This window comes from Sinohyriopsis cumingii, unplaced genomic scaffold (genome assembly GCF_028554795.1).
Source record: "Sinohyriopsis cumingii isolate HCF-2022 unplaced genomic scaffold, ASM2855479v2 utg000441l, whole genome shotgun sequence".
Taxonomy (NCBI): Eukaryota; Metazoa; Mollusca; class Bivalvia; order Unionida; family Unionidae; genus Sinohyriopsis; species Sinohyriopsis cumingii.
This window is the reverse complement of record NW_028315899.1, coordinates 1,343,962-1,361,491: the sequence shown is the minus strand read 5'-3', so window position 1 is coordinate 1,361,491 and position 17,530 is coordinate 1,343,962.

Here is a 17,530-nt window from a genome sequence, read left to right as displayed (position 1 = left end):
TAAGCACGCTCTTCAGAAGTGTGCTAAAATACAGAAAACATGATTATGTTAAAAGAAAATGACCAGATCTTCGTGCTATGTGTTCTGTAAAAGTTATTGTAGTGACATGTACACATTTTTGAAGTTAAAATCTCAACAACAACAACAAAAATTATTTTTAGTTGTAGGTTTAAAAATTCCCCTTTTTAGCGGAATACACTTCAATAATACATAAATATATTATATTTGTTTCTTCAATATGAAACATACCAGAAATTATTCATACCAAAACGTCCCTGTTTGTAAATACCATATCATAGTTGTGTGTAAGAAAATGGCCCACATTTTGTAAGCACTGTATCATTGTTGTGTGGATGAAAATCAACACGCTTTGAACGTACCATTTAATGATTGCGTATATGAAAATGTCCCAGTTTCATATGTGTAACAAGATAACCGGGTGGGATTTCGGATTTAAAACAGAACACTTTTGATGGTGATACAAACACAATGTTTAATAACGAACGACTTGAATGAGCAATATGTGCGTGTATATGATCCAAATACTGGATCAATTAACACAAAACGCACAGATTTAATAATGAAAATACGAATAAATGGCTTTACACAGTACAAGCATAAGGGGTGAATAATTCACAATGATTTCACAACGAATGAACGATGTATTTTACTGAGATAGTAAAGAAATGTAGTATTTTACTCTCATATAGTAAAATGTATTCACTCAAATAGTGAAATTGTGTAAACAAAAAGTGACATATATAAATTATCTTTACAGTCCCATAAACATGCTGGGTTTTACAAACCACAAATATTAGCCCACGGCTAAAAGATTACTGTTATGAAGTTACACTCCACCACCAGCACACTCGGCGACCAGTTACAGTATTCCAGCTTGGTCAGTCAAGCAGTCAGCGGCCACCAATCTCGGTCAGCGACGCCCGATCTCCTGCTACTCCACTAGCAACACTGTTTATTCAGCTCTACGGCTGCAATGGTTCAGCTTCACAGCTGCTATTGTCAACTTCTAGGGTCGACTCCGATCACTCCGATAACTGATCGCTCTGGTCAGCTCTACAGCTGATCACTCTGGTCACTCGGGTCAGCTGAAAATACATGTAACACCGGGGTACTATGCATGACACGGGCATATACGATAAAATGTAATGACGTTACATAGGGTAAGTTATACAGATTACATTATCGGCACAATAATTACAAACCAACAAACACGTTCAGAAGTAAACCTGACAGTGACCGAGAAGAATCCTATTTTACTAATACAAACGTGGTAGTACAATAGTTATAAGTTATACACAAGAAATTAATAATTGACATACCTCTACAGCTGTAGATGTGCAAGTCCTTAAATTTATTTGTATGGCCACTCTCAGACTCAATCATAGAGAGGAACCCCTAGTGCCGAAATTTGAATGATTTCGTGTGTTTTGTTGCCCCCATAGCATATGTAGATTATGTATATTCAAATAGAATTTTGACAGATTTATTAATTTGGATTAGGGTTTTGTACACCGTCCTTAACTAGTGTTTATATAGCGCGTTAACCATGGTTGGTTTCAGAGCTTTAATTACCTTAGTGATCCTTGTCAGGGATCTATGTTGTCCAGTGTATGCTATATATGCGTATGCTATATTGCTATATGTACTGCATGCAACCTTTTTTTTTTTTTTCTTTTTTTTTTTTGTTACGAACTGGCTCTGTAATCGCGTTTAGGGTTGTCTTTAGTTATGAGAATTCCTATGTAAGAAAATAAATTCCAGCTAGGGAGGCCCGGTATTAGCATGTGGCGGTGGCATGTGTCTCAGTTCTTTTGTTGACACGCTTTCGTGACAGAGGCAAATACCTTCATTCCCATGCTTTGAGTCCTTATCTAATTTAAAAGTGATGTGTGTAGAATAGAAGAGGAAAGTATACGGTTGAGAATAAAATAATCAAGAGGAGAAAGAAAAAAGAAAATATTTGTATTGCTGAGTGCGTGTATGTTGTGCATTTTATACCTCGTAGTTTTGGTAGATTGTATATGTGCCCCCGTTTTTATGTTTTTGTAATGTTCTATAATTTGACCTCACGGAGATCCGATACGGTCCGTGCTACCTCGCGTGAAGAACGTAGCTTAGGCATCGTACCATTATATGCTCAGGAAGGCCAATCCCTGTCCAAATGTTTTTGTTCTTTTTGTACCTATCGATGTTATTGCTTGTATTAGTTTCTACGAGGTATTTAGTGTTTGTATTAGTATGTTATCTTATCAGTATTAAATTCAGTATTTACGTTGACAGAGAATATCAAAATTACAGTTGCATAAACGATGCAGAGAAGCTTGTTTAGGATAACCCCATCGCATCGTGTCTGTTTCTATTTGTATATCATATAAAATGAATTTATTGATTTCCTGTATTTGGAATATGTTTTAAAAGTATATGTAAAAGTATATAATAGTTATAGTTGTTTATATAATCTGGATAAAAGAATATAGTTCCAAAATTATAGTTACAAAAACTATGCAGAGAAGCTCCTTTAGGATAAATTCTATAGGAGAGGTCATACCTGTCGCGTTTTGTCTGTTTTTGTTTATATATCATATTTTAAAAAATTAAATTCATTTTAAGGTCTACGTATCATTTCTAAAGGTCTTCATAATTTCGTTAATAAAATGTGTTAGTTCAGAGTATATTTTCTTATCTATCATGTAATTTGTATATAGTAATTGTTTAGATTCCACTCCCCCGTATTTGTCTCTAATCTTATTCGTGATTCTATACCTGTCTGTAGAAGTTTGGATACATCTTAAAATAATATGATATTTTTAATCTGTATGGTTGTTACACAGACTGCAGGGTAGTATAGTTCTTATTAGGTGCCTCTTGAAGGCCACCTCTCCAGTCACCCATTTGTCATGCAGGTACAGGAACATCCTACTTTGTATGGAGGTCGATCCAATACCTGCCCATTTATTCCATATACTAAAAGATTAAATGTGGTTGCCGTAGCTCTGTCTCGTGTTTCTCTTTGAATATTTTATCGTTTAGTATGTTATATATATTTTTTAATCTCCAATCCAAATTTCACTATTGTCTCTGTACGTATATATTAAATCTCATTCTTTTACCACATCTCGGTGTTTCCAATAACTTTGTAAGTATATTATTTTTAAAAATAGAATCGTTAAATCGGCACACATAGCCATAAAAATAGATATGTATAGCTTCACAGGGGAATATGGGTGGGCTATTTATGTGTTTTATTTAATTTAAAATATTTGTCTTTTGTTTAATACTTATGTTAGGTACATTTAATCATCCCGTCTCTTTTGGTATATATATATATATATATATATATATATATATATATATATATATATATATATATATATATAATGCATTTTATTTTACCAGATAAAGTCTATCTACACCTCTATGACCTTTATCATTGCTTCAGTTAGCTGCACTGTATTCATAATATAGCTGAGTTGACTATACATGTAGCTTATAGCAGCCTGATTACGCTCCATTAGAATGATTGTTGTGTGTCACCAAATTTCAACCTGCTCTTCTATCTTGGTTAGTAGTTCACGGTAGTTGAGATGATTCGAGTTTCTCCCATATAATATTCCTGATGCTCTTACATGCTTTGTAATTAAGTTAGGCGTGTAACCAGGGTGATTACCTCTCTAGTTACCTTTCAGTAATATTTATGTTTTATCATGATTAATTGCTGACCCAGCTGCTTTTCCAAATTGTGTGAATTCATATTGTAAATGCTTAAAAGAGAATTCGTCTCTGGTGACGTTTGTACAGTCGTCTGCATGTAGCATAGTTTTAAAGTCCCCTTTCAAATTTGGTATTTTAATACCAAGAATATTAATGTTTTTATTAATGTTAATATTTAAAGATTCTATTGCTATAATATATTGTATCGTTGACAGGGGGCAACCCTGTCTTACCGATCTCTGTATCACAAATCCCTCTGTTACAGTACCATTTATTGTTATTTTAGATGTTATATTTTTGTACATGGTTATAATGATATTTACGCCGAAACCACAGGATTCCATTGCTTTAATGATGAAGTCATGCTCTATTCGATCAAAAGCTTTCTCTTGATCCAATAGAAACATGACTTCTTTCTCCCCCCACTAGTTAGAATGGTAATTATCGATCCAATAGATAGTGTGTTATTTAAAATATTTCTTTCCATCCCCCACAGCTTTGGTTTACATTAATTATTGTATCTAGGCGGGATTTTATTATGTTGGTGATAATTTTGCTTAATATTATGTAGTCAGTGTTTAGTAGTGTAGTCAGTCTCCATTTTTAAATTTCGTTCTTATCTCCCTTCCCTTTATATATTAATGCAAGTATCCCTTCCCTCAAAGTTTTTGGCATTTCCACCTTTAAATAAATATTATTATACAGCAATTCTATTACGTCAATTAATTCGTTTTGAAATTTAATATAACAGTCAGATGTAATCCCATCTGACCCTGGCGGTTTCCCTTTATCCAAACTGTTAATTGCTCTACGAATTTTATTTTCAGTAATAAACTTGTCAAGTGTTCTTTATCTTGTTCTGGTATTTTTGGTAATTTGTTTTCCCTATGTAGTTGTTTATATAGTCTATATCTATATTTTGGGTCTTATAAATTTCTGCATAATACTCTTTAATTCCTTTTAAAATATATTTTTTTGTCTTTATAGGTTGTATTATTTAATTTTATAACTCTATTTTTTTTTCCCTTCCTCTTTTTAATTCTATCTTTTTGTAAAGTCCTTTACCATTTTTGTACACTTCCCCAAAATTTCCCGCCCTTATTTGGATACCGTGAGTGGTATTTTGTTCTAATTTGTTCCATTGTTTGAGAAGTTTTTCCTCTTGTACTGTTTTAGGACCATGTTTCCGCTGTATTTCACGATATTTCTCATTTAATCATTGTTTCTGTATTTTCTTAGTTTTACTGTAATATTCTGAAATTTGTTTTATTCCCTTTCTATAATTTCCCAATTATCCATTATATCCCCATACCATTTTGATGTGAGTTCTTTCAAGCGTAGATGAACCATGTCCGCATACTCGTCGTCGAGCATGTGAGCATTGTTCATCCTCCACAGTCCTTGTACCCATTTTATTGAAATAATGATCATTAATTCTCATATCACTGGTCTATTGTCAGATATTTTTTAAAATCAAGCATTTTATTACTACATCGATATGTCCTTCTGATATATAAAAGTGTTTAAACGGCTCCCCTTATTGTGAGCATAACTGTATGTGTGTTCCCGTTTATTTCAATTGTAGTATCTAAAAATATCTATTACATTATTTGGTTTTAAAAGAGTATTTATTAATTTTTGTAATTTTTTTATTATCAGAATACAATAGTCCCTCACTTTTATCGGACAATACCCAATACAAATTCCCTCATATGATGCTAAGTTTTCATTTTTATAATAAAAGAGAACTTGTGTGTGCACATTTACGTGCCTGTTCAGGATAGGAAACACCAAATGTTTTGGTAGTAAAAGGTTCCCATTTAGTTCGACCTGTCGAAAGTTATGTCCCCAAGAAATGTCCCCATCCAACCATACACATTAGTATGAACCAATTTTATAAAACAATGTCTGAATAAATGGTCATAGAGTGTATGTATGAACGAAATTAGTATTAGGAGCCTCTTATGTCACGTGTTTAGGCTCGAATAAACGGTAACACAAAAAGGAGTGAAAACAACAAGCTTTGAAAAATATAAACACATAATTTATTTCCCTGGAAAAATTTTGTCAAAATATATGAAATTACGATTTCCAGAATACAAAAATAATCCAAGAATAATCCACGAAGAAAATTTTAGAAGTCCTAATATTGAAATATTCTAATGATTCCAAGTTCAAGTCCCGACGAAAAATCCAAGATGAAATTCGATGACGTGCGCCTTAACCTGTACTGTGCCGAATTCTACAGTTCCTTATAGAAGCACAGTAATTAATCCTCCGTTTTTATGAAAAGTCTTTGATGAAGACCTCTGTATGACGACAAAATTTTCCAGAGAAACGAAATAATCTTTTAGAATTCGAAAAATTAAAAAAAACTTAAAAACTCAAAATCTCAATACTAGTCACACCAGAAGAAAACAACTTGATATAAAGTATTTAAAACTTCCAAAACTCTGAGTATTTCGCAATTTTGGAAATGCCTAATTGCGAAAGAGAGGATCACGTGATAATGTTTACATATAAAAATCACGTAGCCCTTGTTTGTCCTTGATAAGAACCTTTCATTTTACTCCAAGAAAAAGTTGTTTACTTGACCCTCAATCAAGGTCAGGAACTAAGTCAAAAATATAAAGAGTTTTTCTATTATAAGGTATTGAAGGAAAAATTCAAATCAAACTGAATTTTCTGGTAGATATCAAAATCCTAGTAAACAAAATTTCATTACGTTGACATGTAAAGAAAATAAAAAGATTCAAAACCCCACAAACAATCAAATGAAATCAAACACAAATTAAATCAAATATAAATTAAATCAAATATAGGCAACAAGCCACATCAAAGTTGTGTTATAAGAGACTTCAGATAAGCCTGATAAAAGTAAATCATATTCGCCAAATCTTCTAATGAGTTTGAAGTCCTTCAATTATAGTTTAACTCATAAAACTAACACATAATTCATGGGGAGAAAATAAGCAGGTGGCTTATTTTTTATTTTTATCTGGTACCATACGAACGAAAATTGTGTATTTCCTTCCAAAATTATTTTCATTTAACTTGATCAAAACCATAGAGAGAATGAATAATGACGCTTAGCTAATAAATCCGCATTTAGTATATATATATATATATATATATATATATATATATATATATATATATATATATATATATAATTCTTACATACTGTAGATAAATATTCTCTATTTCATAAGCGTGTAATTTTAAATCTGAAATATCCTAGGAAGAACAATAGGATACAAAGGACAAAACAATGTTAGTATCAGGAAAACAAGAATAGAATATAATAGATTAGAACAGAGCGAAAGGCTTCTGTATCAGTATTCCGTGTGTTGGTCGCTCATGATCTTTCCTTCCGAGTACTTCATTTTTTCTTTCTTTCGGTGTACAATTTCCACATCAAATAACTTAAAATGACAATGACGGAGGATGCATCTTACGAAAAAAGTTATAGCATCTGGCGCTAGCTGCAATTTCAACCGCCATAGTTATCATTTTGAATATATTGATACTGTAGGCTCCATGCATCATTGGTTTACCCTCCGTTAAAATATATGGATTGTTTAAAAAGGTTCGCCTCTAGTACAAAGCCTAAGTTTTAAAAATTAAGTGACCTAAGCAGATATCTAAAGTTATAAAATAAATAACTTTATCTTGAGTATGATAAACCTCAAATGTAAAACAAAACCAATGGTAACAATATTTATCTTCCAGCTTCCAAAAGATATCTGTGAATACCATTTTTTCTTTCCAATTTGTCTTTAGAAAAGAAGGAATTGCATGTGATGTAAATTTATATTATCATTGCTCAAACACGTCACATAAAATTCTGGTTTTTGCATGTAAAAATAAAGTTCGATTCAATTTTGTGTAACAGTGTGTTATGTATATTTGATTTAATTATATCTGATTTAATATATATTTATTTCTAATTAATTGTCTGTCGGTTTTAATTAATTTTATATTTTGCATTATATGATATTATAATGTAAATTTATTCACTAGTGATGATACTTTTTTTAGAAAATAGTTTGACCTGACTGTTAGGTTATAAACACCAGATGTTGATCTAAAACCTGACCTTGTTTCAAAATTTTGTAGCAACTATCGTAACAAGTTATATATTTATTTTAAAATGATTGGTTGTTGTCGAGGTCATGATGGGACTTCGTCTTTTAGATGTAAACATTTTTTAAATTTTTTTATTTCTTAGAGTAAAATGGTTTTAGTTAGGGTTCACACTGGGTAGACGTGATCTTTAACGAGTACTTCTTTTCTATAACATTCGAGAAGATGATCACGTGACCCCTTGTTTACGTTTTACAGGACCATTTAACCTCTGTTTTAGAGAATTATTCGCAGCAGAAGCTGTGCTGTTATACTGTTAGTTGTATGTTGTGCTGTTTAGAGTTATTTCAAATTACTTGGTTTGGAGTTATTTCAAATTACTTGGATTCAAAAGGATTAAACTCTGTCATTTTCCGGAAAACACATGACCGCATGTGAGATTATTAATCAAAGACAGTTCTTATAAGAATTTTTTTTAAATTTACAAAACTGGAGTGATAATTCTGGTTTCTACAAAGAACTGTAAACTTTAACACCACATATTGTAGCCTACGTCATCGTCTTTCATCTTGGATTCTTGGTCGGGATTCGGACTTGAAATCAGTAGAACATTTAGATATTAGGACTACCAGAATTTTATTCTTGGATTATTCTTGGATTATCTTTTTGCATTTATTCTTAAAACTGTAAGTTCATATTTTTTCATTTTTACTGAATGTTTCCAGGGAAATAAATTATTGTATTTTTTCAAAGCTTGTTGTTTTCATTCTTTCTTCTGTTACTGATTTTTCGAACCTAAACACGTTACATAAGGGTTGAAAATCAAGTTTCCTATTGGGAAATCTTACTTAATCAATATAACTAAAACGTTTTTTCTTTTTTGTTTTCTTCTATCATAAAATCATGTTATACAATGAACGCGTATATAATGAATAATATTTTCATGGTCATTAAATACTGAATGCGGGTATATCTGGATTTAACATTGAAGCACTTCATGTGTATTTGAATCTAAAGCTGATTGGAAGCATTCCACCAAGATTCAACAAGAAATCGTATTCTAACATTTGTTTTGTAACCGTTTTCAGTAGATTACCTAGTAATCGGTTTAAATGGTGTCCATCAAAATCAATGCACTTACCGCCCACCTGGCAACGTATGGTATCATATGGTGTCCATCAAATTGAATGCAGATACCACCCACCTGGCAACGTATGGTATCAAATGGTGTCCATCAAAATGATTGCACATACCACCCACCTGGCAACGTATGGTATCAACTGGTGTCCATCAAAATAATTCCACATAACACCCACCTGGCAACGTATGGTATCAAATGGTGTCCATCAAAATGAATGTATATACCACCCACCTGGCAAAGTATGGTATCAAATGGTGTCCATCAAAATGAATGTATATACCATCCACCTGGCAACGTATGGTGTCAAATGGTGTCCATCAAAATCAATGCACATACCACCCACCTGGCAACGTATGGTATCAAATGGTGTCCATCAAAATGAATGCACATACCACCCACTTGGCAACGTATGGTATCAACTGGTGTCCATCAAAATGATTGCATTTTACCATCGTGATTTTCTCAAGTTTCCTATGCCCCATTGTGAGGGGGCCGCAGTAGCCAAGTAGATAATCGATTCGTAACTCAAGAGTCGCGGGTTTAATATCCGCCCAGGCTAGTCTGGGTTGGTTGCCTCCGTGTGCTCTGGGAAAGGCATTTAGCCTGGAATTTCTTTGTATGATTAAACCTGTACTGAGTTAAAATTATTGTTTCATTCCATATGTTACTTTTGATTCGATACGACTTGAAAGCAGCAAGAAAACAAAACGGAAAAGAAAAAGAAAAATCAACATATTATAAATATAGAGCCGTCCCACCTATTCATCTTTAGGAAGTGAGGCTGTAATGGTAAATGTGAGGTAAGCAGCTACTTTCATATGCAATTGATCTAGTAGGAAGGAAAAATGAGTCTATATAGTATCGAACCTCAATTCATTCACTCCAAATTTAGAAGAGTTCTTTATTACCGAAACAACTAAAATGTTCCATTTGTAAAGCATTATCTGGCTGATCAGTCCCAAGTTTGCTTTCACTCAAACCAAGCATGAAGATATTTCCTTTAGATGGTAATATAATTTTAACTGGATCAAGTTTGTCTGCTATTATTTATTCCTCTAATGTTAAGGTGGCCAATATGCATTCTTTACCTCTTAATTCTAGGAACGACACATTACAAGTATTTGGCTCAATAACTGAACTACATACAAATCGAATCAAAACGAGCCAAGTGGCAGTAATTTAGCCAATTATAAAGCGGAGCAATACGAGTCAAGTATCAGTAATTGAGCTACATATAAATTGGATTAATACGAATCGTGTCAGTAACCGAGCCACATATAAATCAGATCAATACGAGCCGTGAGTAGTGAAGTAGGGTTGTTCAGCCTCAGTGGGAAAATACATTACGGACCCCCCCCCCCGCATGTTTAGCCTCCTCTGGACCTGTATAGCCTCAAGACTTTGAAGTACACCCTGGGCCACTATAGCCTCAAGGGGAATGGAACATGGGGAATATGGGGTTTGTATAGCGACAAGGGAAAGATAGCGTCTGACGTCACGATAGGGGAGATTGGTAACAAAGTGGCAACTAGGGGCAGGTGACGTCACTGTACTGAGCAAAGGAGTTGGACTTAGATTTATATAACACAAACAAGAGACAAACACCGATACAACATTTTTGTTTTAAAAAAATGTTTGAAGCAAGAAAGTAATGTTTTCTCGAGGCCTATGAGGGGCCCTGAAAAGGGTCCTTGGATTTATGTTAACATTATTCCGTTAACAGAGAGGGCATCGTATAAGTCTTCTTTTTTCCTCAAACTTTGTCTGACGTCTGGTCCGTAAATCAGAGCCCTCTTCAAACAGCCTTGTCTCTCTTCATAAATTCTTCTTTTCCAAACACTTGTATCCGTGATCTTGACAATGGTCCACAAAGATCTGATATAGATGGGTAAGTCCGTACGGAACAGCATTGAAGATACGAGAGTAGAGGATTCTACGTTGGTCCATATCTTGTGACGAGAACAGGTGAAGGAATGCAGCGAACTGCGGTTATTTATAGGAAAAGGGAGGATCGAAAGGGATTGAGTTCATTCACCAATCCAAACAAGCGTTACAATATTCAGTCACCATACGGAGTCAGTCGTCCAATCCGAATAGAGCAGTCTGTGACGTCACATTCCCTATATAGAGGCGCTAGCGTCTGTGCGCAGTCAATCCATGCGACACAGTTTTCAAACTGTCGGCAATTACGCTCTTAGTGAGTGTTGTTCAGAGCTGAGAAGAGTGGAAAAAGTTTTTCTCTCTAACAATTGGATTATTATTATTCCTAAGGATCAAAAAGAAACAGCAAAGAAACAAGGGTGTGAAAGTCAAACGGTCACGGTACTTTTAGACATTTTAGCAGAGTTAAGAAGTCTGAAACAAATGTATCAGACTTCTTTATTACGACCGAAGAGAAAAAGAAATTCCCGAGCTAAACAACCCAACCCAGCCGTACCACCCTTACTGATTTCTACAAAATCATCATCGACAGGAGGCAGTTCAGAAGTTGGCCTTAGTTGTAGCAAAGGCTTAAGGCAGTTAAAGTTGATTGGTTCCAATTCCTAAGTTTGATGTTTAAACAAACAAATACCCAAAGGCCCTTTTCAGGGCCACCCACTTCTCTCGAAAAGAGATAGTATTTCAATTGCCAACATCAATTAAAACTAAAAAAACAACTTTTTTTAACACTATTGTTTGTGTGAATGTATGAGTGCGTGAGTGTAGGTTCGTATTCTAAAAATCAAAACCAAGAGACACTTACGTTTTATGTCTGGTCTATTCTGGTACAAACTTTACAATCCAATTCACAGCACAACACTTTAAAAAGTTCATAAGCTTCTTCAGTGTCTGTCTTCTCTCTCTCTCTCTCTCTCTCTCTCTCTCTCTGTTTTTTGAATTTCTTCACTTTCACAGTTTTTTCCTCCACGTCTTCCTCATTTTCTCCTCTTCTTTTTTGTCTCCTGTTTCTCTTTCTGCACGTGTCTGGGTTCTTCCTTGGGGGAGGGTACCTCTTCTTCCTCTCCAGAATCCCTCTCTTCTTCTTCTTGATCCTGTTGTTTCTTAGGGCATTCTGAAGACCAATGTCCTTTTTGTTGACAATGATAACAGGTATCTTGACTTTTGTTCTTCTAGCCCTTGTTTTGCTTTTTTGACGGTCTGGACACTCTGAAGGCCAATGCCCTTTCTTCTTACAGATCTAGCAGGTATCTTGACTTTTATCTCGAAAGGAGGGTGAGTAGTCCGTCGGCTTGTCTGAAGAAACTTTTCTGATGACCCCTCGCAAAGCTCTGATCTAAAGTTCGATCTGTGTAGGCTCTTCCATCGTTCTGCTGTGTTTGAGAGTGAAATGAGTATGGGAAGGCAATACACACACCCTTTATATATACGTTGGTGTGTCATGGCTATAAAGTGACCAATGGTGTTTAAAATTTAGTCATTTGACTTTTCACAGCCAAGATGAAACGATCGCATCAATTTGAGAAGAAAGCAGAAGAAAGCAAGCGGCAGAAACGTGATTTATCGCTTCGTACAATAGCTGAAGTCTTGGCACAAATTCATGCCAGTGATTTTGAAGATGACATGAGTGAACCAGAATCCAGACCCAACGATTCTACACCCCGTCAAAGTTCACCACCCTTAGTAAACCCTGAAAATTACTATCACATTCGAGAGACGGAAAAGCTGTACTCTAGAAAACTTAGAACCACGGTTTACACTTACAGGGTGAAGTTTAAAGATTTCAAGGTCGATGTACCGCTGGAGAAAGCAGAGGGCTTCATCACCGAGGTGTGGGATTCTTTATTAACCACACTGGAACACCAATGTCAAGCCAAAGAAGACGATCGCTTGAGACTTTCCATTCATCACGACGGTTTGAAATCCCTTGTTTGGATCGAGTTTAGTAGCCCAGCAGAATTGACTCCTTCCAAAGTCATGGACAAGATACAACACGCGCAACAAAGCAATGACCAATTTCACATCACCGACGGAAAAGCGACACTGTTCGTGACTCACGTCTCTCTCCCCAAGGGGACCGGACAACGCGGAAAAGTGTTATTGGTGGACGACCTTCGTAGCACCAAAAAGAGTCTCGTCCAAATTAACAACCCTTAAGACAAGACCACATGTGTTTAACCCGTGCCATCGTTGTGTGCCGAACGTATGACAATAAGAACGACACAGCAGAATGGAAAAGAGCTTGGAAAACTATTCGACAATCGGACCCAGCCAAACAACGAAGAGAAGCAGAACTCCTGTTACAACAAGCCGGCCTGTGCAAAGACACACCTTGTGGCATTCCTGAAATGCAAAAATTGCAAGATGTCCTAGCTCCATGCTACACCTTGAAAGTGCACCCCAAGAAGTGCGCGGGTCTCTGTTGTTCCGAGGCAAAGATTTTAAGGATGGAAATTACATTCACGTCTGTTATCACAATGAACATTTCGATTCCATTACCAGTATCACCGCATTCTTGGGAGACAGTTATTACTGTGAGAAATGTGACTATGGCTATAACAATCGAGAGCAACACAAACATTGTGGTTCGAAATGCTCCTGATGTTTGGCCTCTCAACCCTGTCTGGACAAAGGACAAGAACGAGTGCATTGACTTGCTTGCTTGCGCACTTTTGTCAGCCCTGCTTGTTATCAACAGCATCTAAAGACGCAAGGTTCACAGCAGAAATGTGCTTGTCAACTGCTGATATTGTGTCCTACGTGTGGACAAGGCATACTTACCAATAATGCCAAGGCACACGTATGTTCAGGAAAGAAACGATGTCATATTTGTTACCAAATCGTGGACTTGGAACACCAATGCTACATTCAAAAATACCAATCCCAACAGGAAGATGATAGTCACAAGAAGATAGGGAATTTCATCTTGTTCGATTTCGAATGCATGCAAGAGACCGGCATTCACATTCCTAATTTCTGCGTGGCTCACCGAGCGTGCAAGAAATGCATTCAAGAGCCTATCTTTAGTCATTGTCCTCACTGCAGCAAGATTCCTGGAGGGCGCGAAAAAATCTTTCGCGGACCGAACACGTTAGCCGATTTTGCCCGACGGATCTTAGACCCCATCGAAGAGACGTTTAGCCAAGAGGATATCGAACGTTATGAAGATTGTCATCGCCATGCCACGGTAATGGCTCACAATTTCTTCGGATACGATGGACAGTTTCTTCTCAGATACTATACGGAACAAGGCACCGAACGTCCTAAGGTGACTTTGAACGGATCCAAAATCATTTTCATGCAAGTGGGACAAGTACAGTTTAAAGATTCGATGAGCTACTTGGCCATGCCTTTGAGTCGAATGCCTAAAACGTTTGGAATGACAGAAATGGCCAACGGTTACTGTCCACACTTTTTCAATACCGACGCCAATCAACATACCGTTCTACCCCATTAGCCTGAGGCTCACGACTACGATACCCGGCAACATGCGCACAGAACAACGAGAAGCTTTCTACGCTTGGTACCAGGTTCACGCCTCAGACCCTTTCGACTTTCAGGAAGAAATGTTAAAGTATTGTCGTTCCGACGTGGACATTTTACGGCGTTGCTGTGGAAAATTTTGAGAAGTGTTCATGGAACACGGAGGGGTCGATTATTTGAAAGAAGCCTGCACCATTGTCAAGGCGTGTTCCTTAGTGTACCGCCAAAGATTCATGCCTGGAAAGACCCTGGCTGTCATCAGCACTCAAATGACGAACTTTGTCAATAATCGGTCAAAGCCCTATGCTGGTTAGATTGCTTGTGCTACAAGGAAGACAAATGGATTCAGCACGCCCGCAACAGAGGGGAGAAAACACCATCGGAACGTATTTGGTGGATGGCTGTGACTTAGAAAACCCCAAGATCGTGTACGAGTTTAACGGTTGCTTATTTCACGAATGTCCCCTCTGCTACCCTCAACGTGGCACTAAAAATCAGTTTTTACAACGAACCATGGAAGACTTGTTTCCGGCCATTTGTCAGCGCAGCTTGAAGTTAGAACAGCAAGGATACCAAGTGGTGGAAATGTGGGAACACGAGTACGATCACCGTTTGAAAATCTATCCTGCGTTGAAACACATTGTAGAAAGTACAAGTTGATGGACCCACTGAAACCGACGGATAGTTTGTACGGCGAAAGGACAAATGCCATTTTTGCTGTACCACGCCGACGAAGAGAAAGGAGAAGAAATCATATACTTGGACGTGTGTTCGCTGTATCCTTACGTGTGCAAATATTGTCGCTTTCCTGCAGGGCACCCGCAATTGCTGACGGAACACATCGACCTAGACCACATTCGACAATACGAAGGCTTGATCAAGTGCAAAGGTTTGTCTCCCACGGACTTGTGTTATCCCGTGTTACCTCACCATTGCCAAGGCAAACTGATGTTTCCCCTGTGCCGTACTTGTGCCGAAACGTGCAACCAAGACCAACCTTGTCAGCACACCCAGGAAGAACGCGCCTTGACGGGAACGTGGGTCAAAGCTCTGGACAAGGGATACCAACTGTTAGAAGTATACGAAATTTACCACTTTCCCAAGATACAACAATACCACAAAGGTGAAGAGACTCAGAAAATTCTTTTCGCAGACTACGTGGATGTCTTTTTGAAACTGAAACAAGAAGCCAGCGGCTATCCTTCTTGGTGTCACACTCCCGAAGACCAAAAGACATTGAAAGAGAAATACCGGGAACAGGAAGGCATCACTTTAGACCACATCGAGAAAAAACGATGTCGCTCGCCGGACACGCAAAGCATTACAAACCAAGAAAATACCACAAGAAGAAAAGAGTAGCATCAGCGAAGAGTGGGTGACTTATTAACAAAAAATGGAGAAAGTATTAATCAGCATTTACTACTATCCATCCCATTCTACAGGTTACGGTGGAGTTCAAAATTGTATCGCGCTGCCAAAACTCGACTGAAAAGTCTCCGTTTACCTCAAGTGCAACTATGGTTACAAGAACAAGCTACTTTCACTTAACACAAACCCATTCGACGCAGGTTTTCCAGAAGTCGCACCCAAGTGGAAGGCATCGATCATCAATGGTAGGCCGATTTAGCCGATGTCTCTCATTTGGCCTCCTACAATCGTCGCTCCAAATATTTGTTTTGTGTCATCGACGTCTTTTTCCAAATTTGCCTGGGTCGTGCCTTTGACTTCCAAATCGAGCAACGAGTTAGTGCGAGCCCTGAAACTGGTGTTGAAACAAAGCGGTCGTTACCCTCTTCGATGGCAAACGGACAAAGGCACAGAATGTCTGAACCAAGCTTTCAAAAAAGAATTAAAGAAACGTGACATTCATTTTTTTACCACCGAGAATCATGAAACCAAGGCCAGCATCGTGGAACGTTTTCAACTCACTTTGAAAGAACGCATGTGGAAATATTTTACGCATCACCACATTCTCAAGTACATCGACATCTTACCGCACCTGGTTCAAGCGTACAACCAATCTTACCATCAAAGCATTGGACATGCCCCGCAAGATGTGACTCCCGACAACGAAGTGCTGGTTTCTGATCACCTGTTTGGTACGTCCACGACGGTGGCTGTCCCAAAGAAAGGTGAAATGTTGGCCATAGGAGATTGGGTGCGCATTGGCAAGACCAAACGCACTTTTGACAAAGGTTACTTGCCCAACTGGACCACCGAAATGTTTCGTGTCTCTGGACGAGTGCATGGCCGTCATCCTGCCGTCTATAAATTGGAAAACATGAGCGGAGAAGTGTTAAAATGAACGTTTTACTTGCCTGAGTTACAACGTGTCACCAAAAGATAAGACGACGTGTACGACATCGAAAGCATTCTCGAACGCAGAACCCGAAAAGTGGGCAAACGACGTGTCAAAGAAGTCAAAGTACGTTGGAAAGGATATCCACCCAGTTTTCATTCTTGGATCGACGCTTCGCATCTCATCGACTATAAAAAGAAGTGACCATCATGCCCTTCCACATAGCTTCAGCTACCGCTACCACTGCAGCGACCTCTTCTTCACCCAGTTCTTCTCTGCAAGATTTACAGAAACAATCCTTGTGGGTGTGGTGTGGAGAACGTGTGCCTAAAACGCAAATTGTCTTTTTTCTGCAAATCGTTGTGGTATATTGTGTCATCGGTGCAGTCATTGCCAATTTGAGTTTGTAACAAGGAGACAAACAATTGTGGACCATTTTCTTGAGCAGTTGCTTTGGTTACCTTCTTCCCGATCCTTTCCTCGAACGGCAACAAAGGGAATCTTGCGTCCAATGTCAGTCACCACTCCAACAACAACAACCCCATTTTGGGCGGAGACCGTCTCTGACTTGCAGTAACCCCTCGGACAGCCACAGAACTCTGGAATTATGAGCCACCGTAACCAAATTTACTTAACCTTACCCAGTGACAGTTCCATGGAGGTGTTTCTCCACAACACTTTGTTCTATTACACGGCCAAATTACCTCAAGCCATCCAATTAGATCACGAAGCCTATTGGGAAGTGGCTTTAGTGGAAATGATTTACCCGACAGAAATCAAAAACATCACTGGAACTCAAAACACTTTTGACGTCAAAGTTCTGGACCCTACAGTGCAACAAACCATGATTA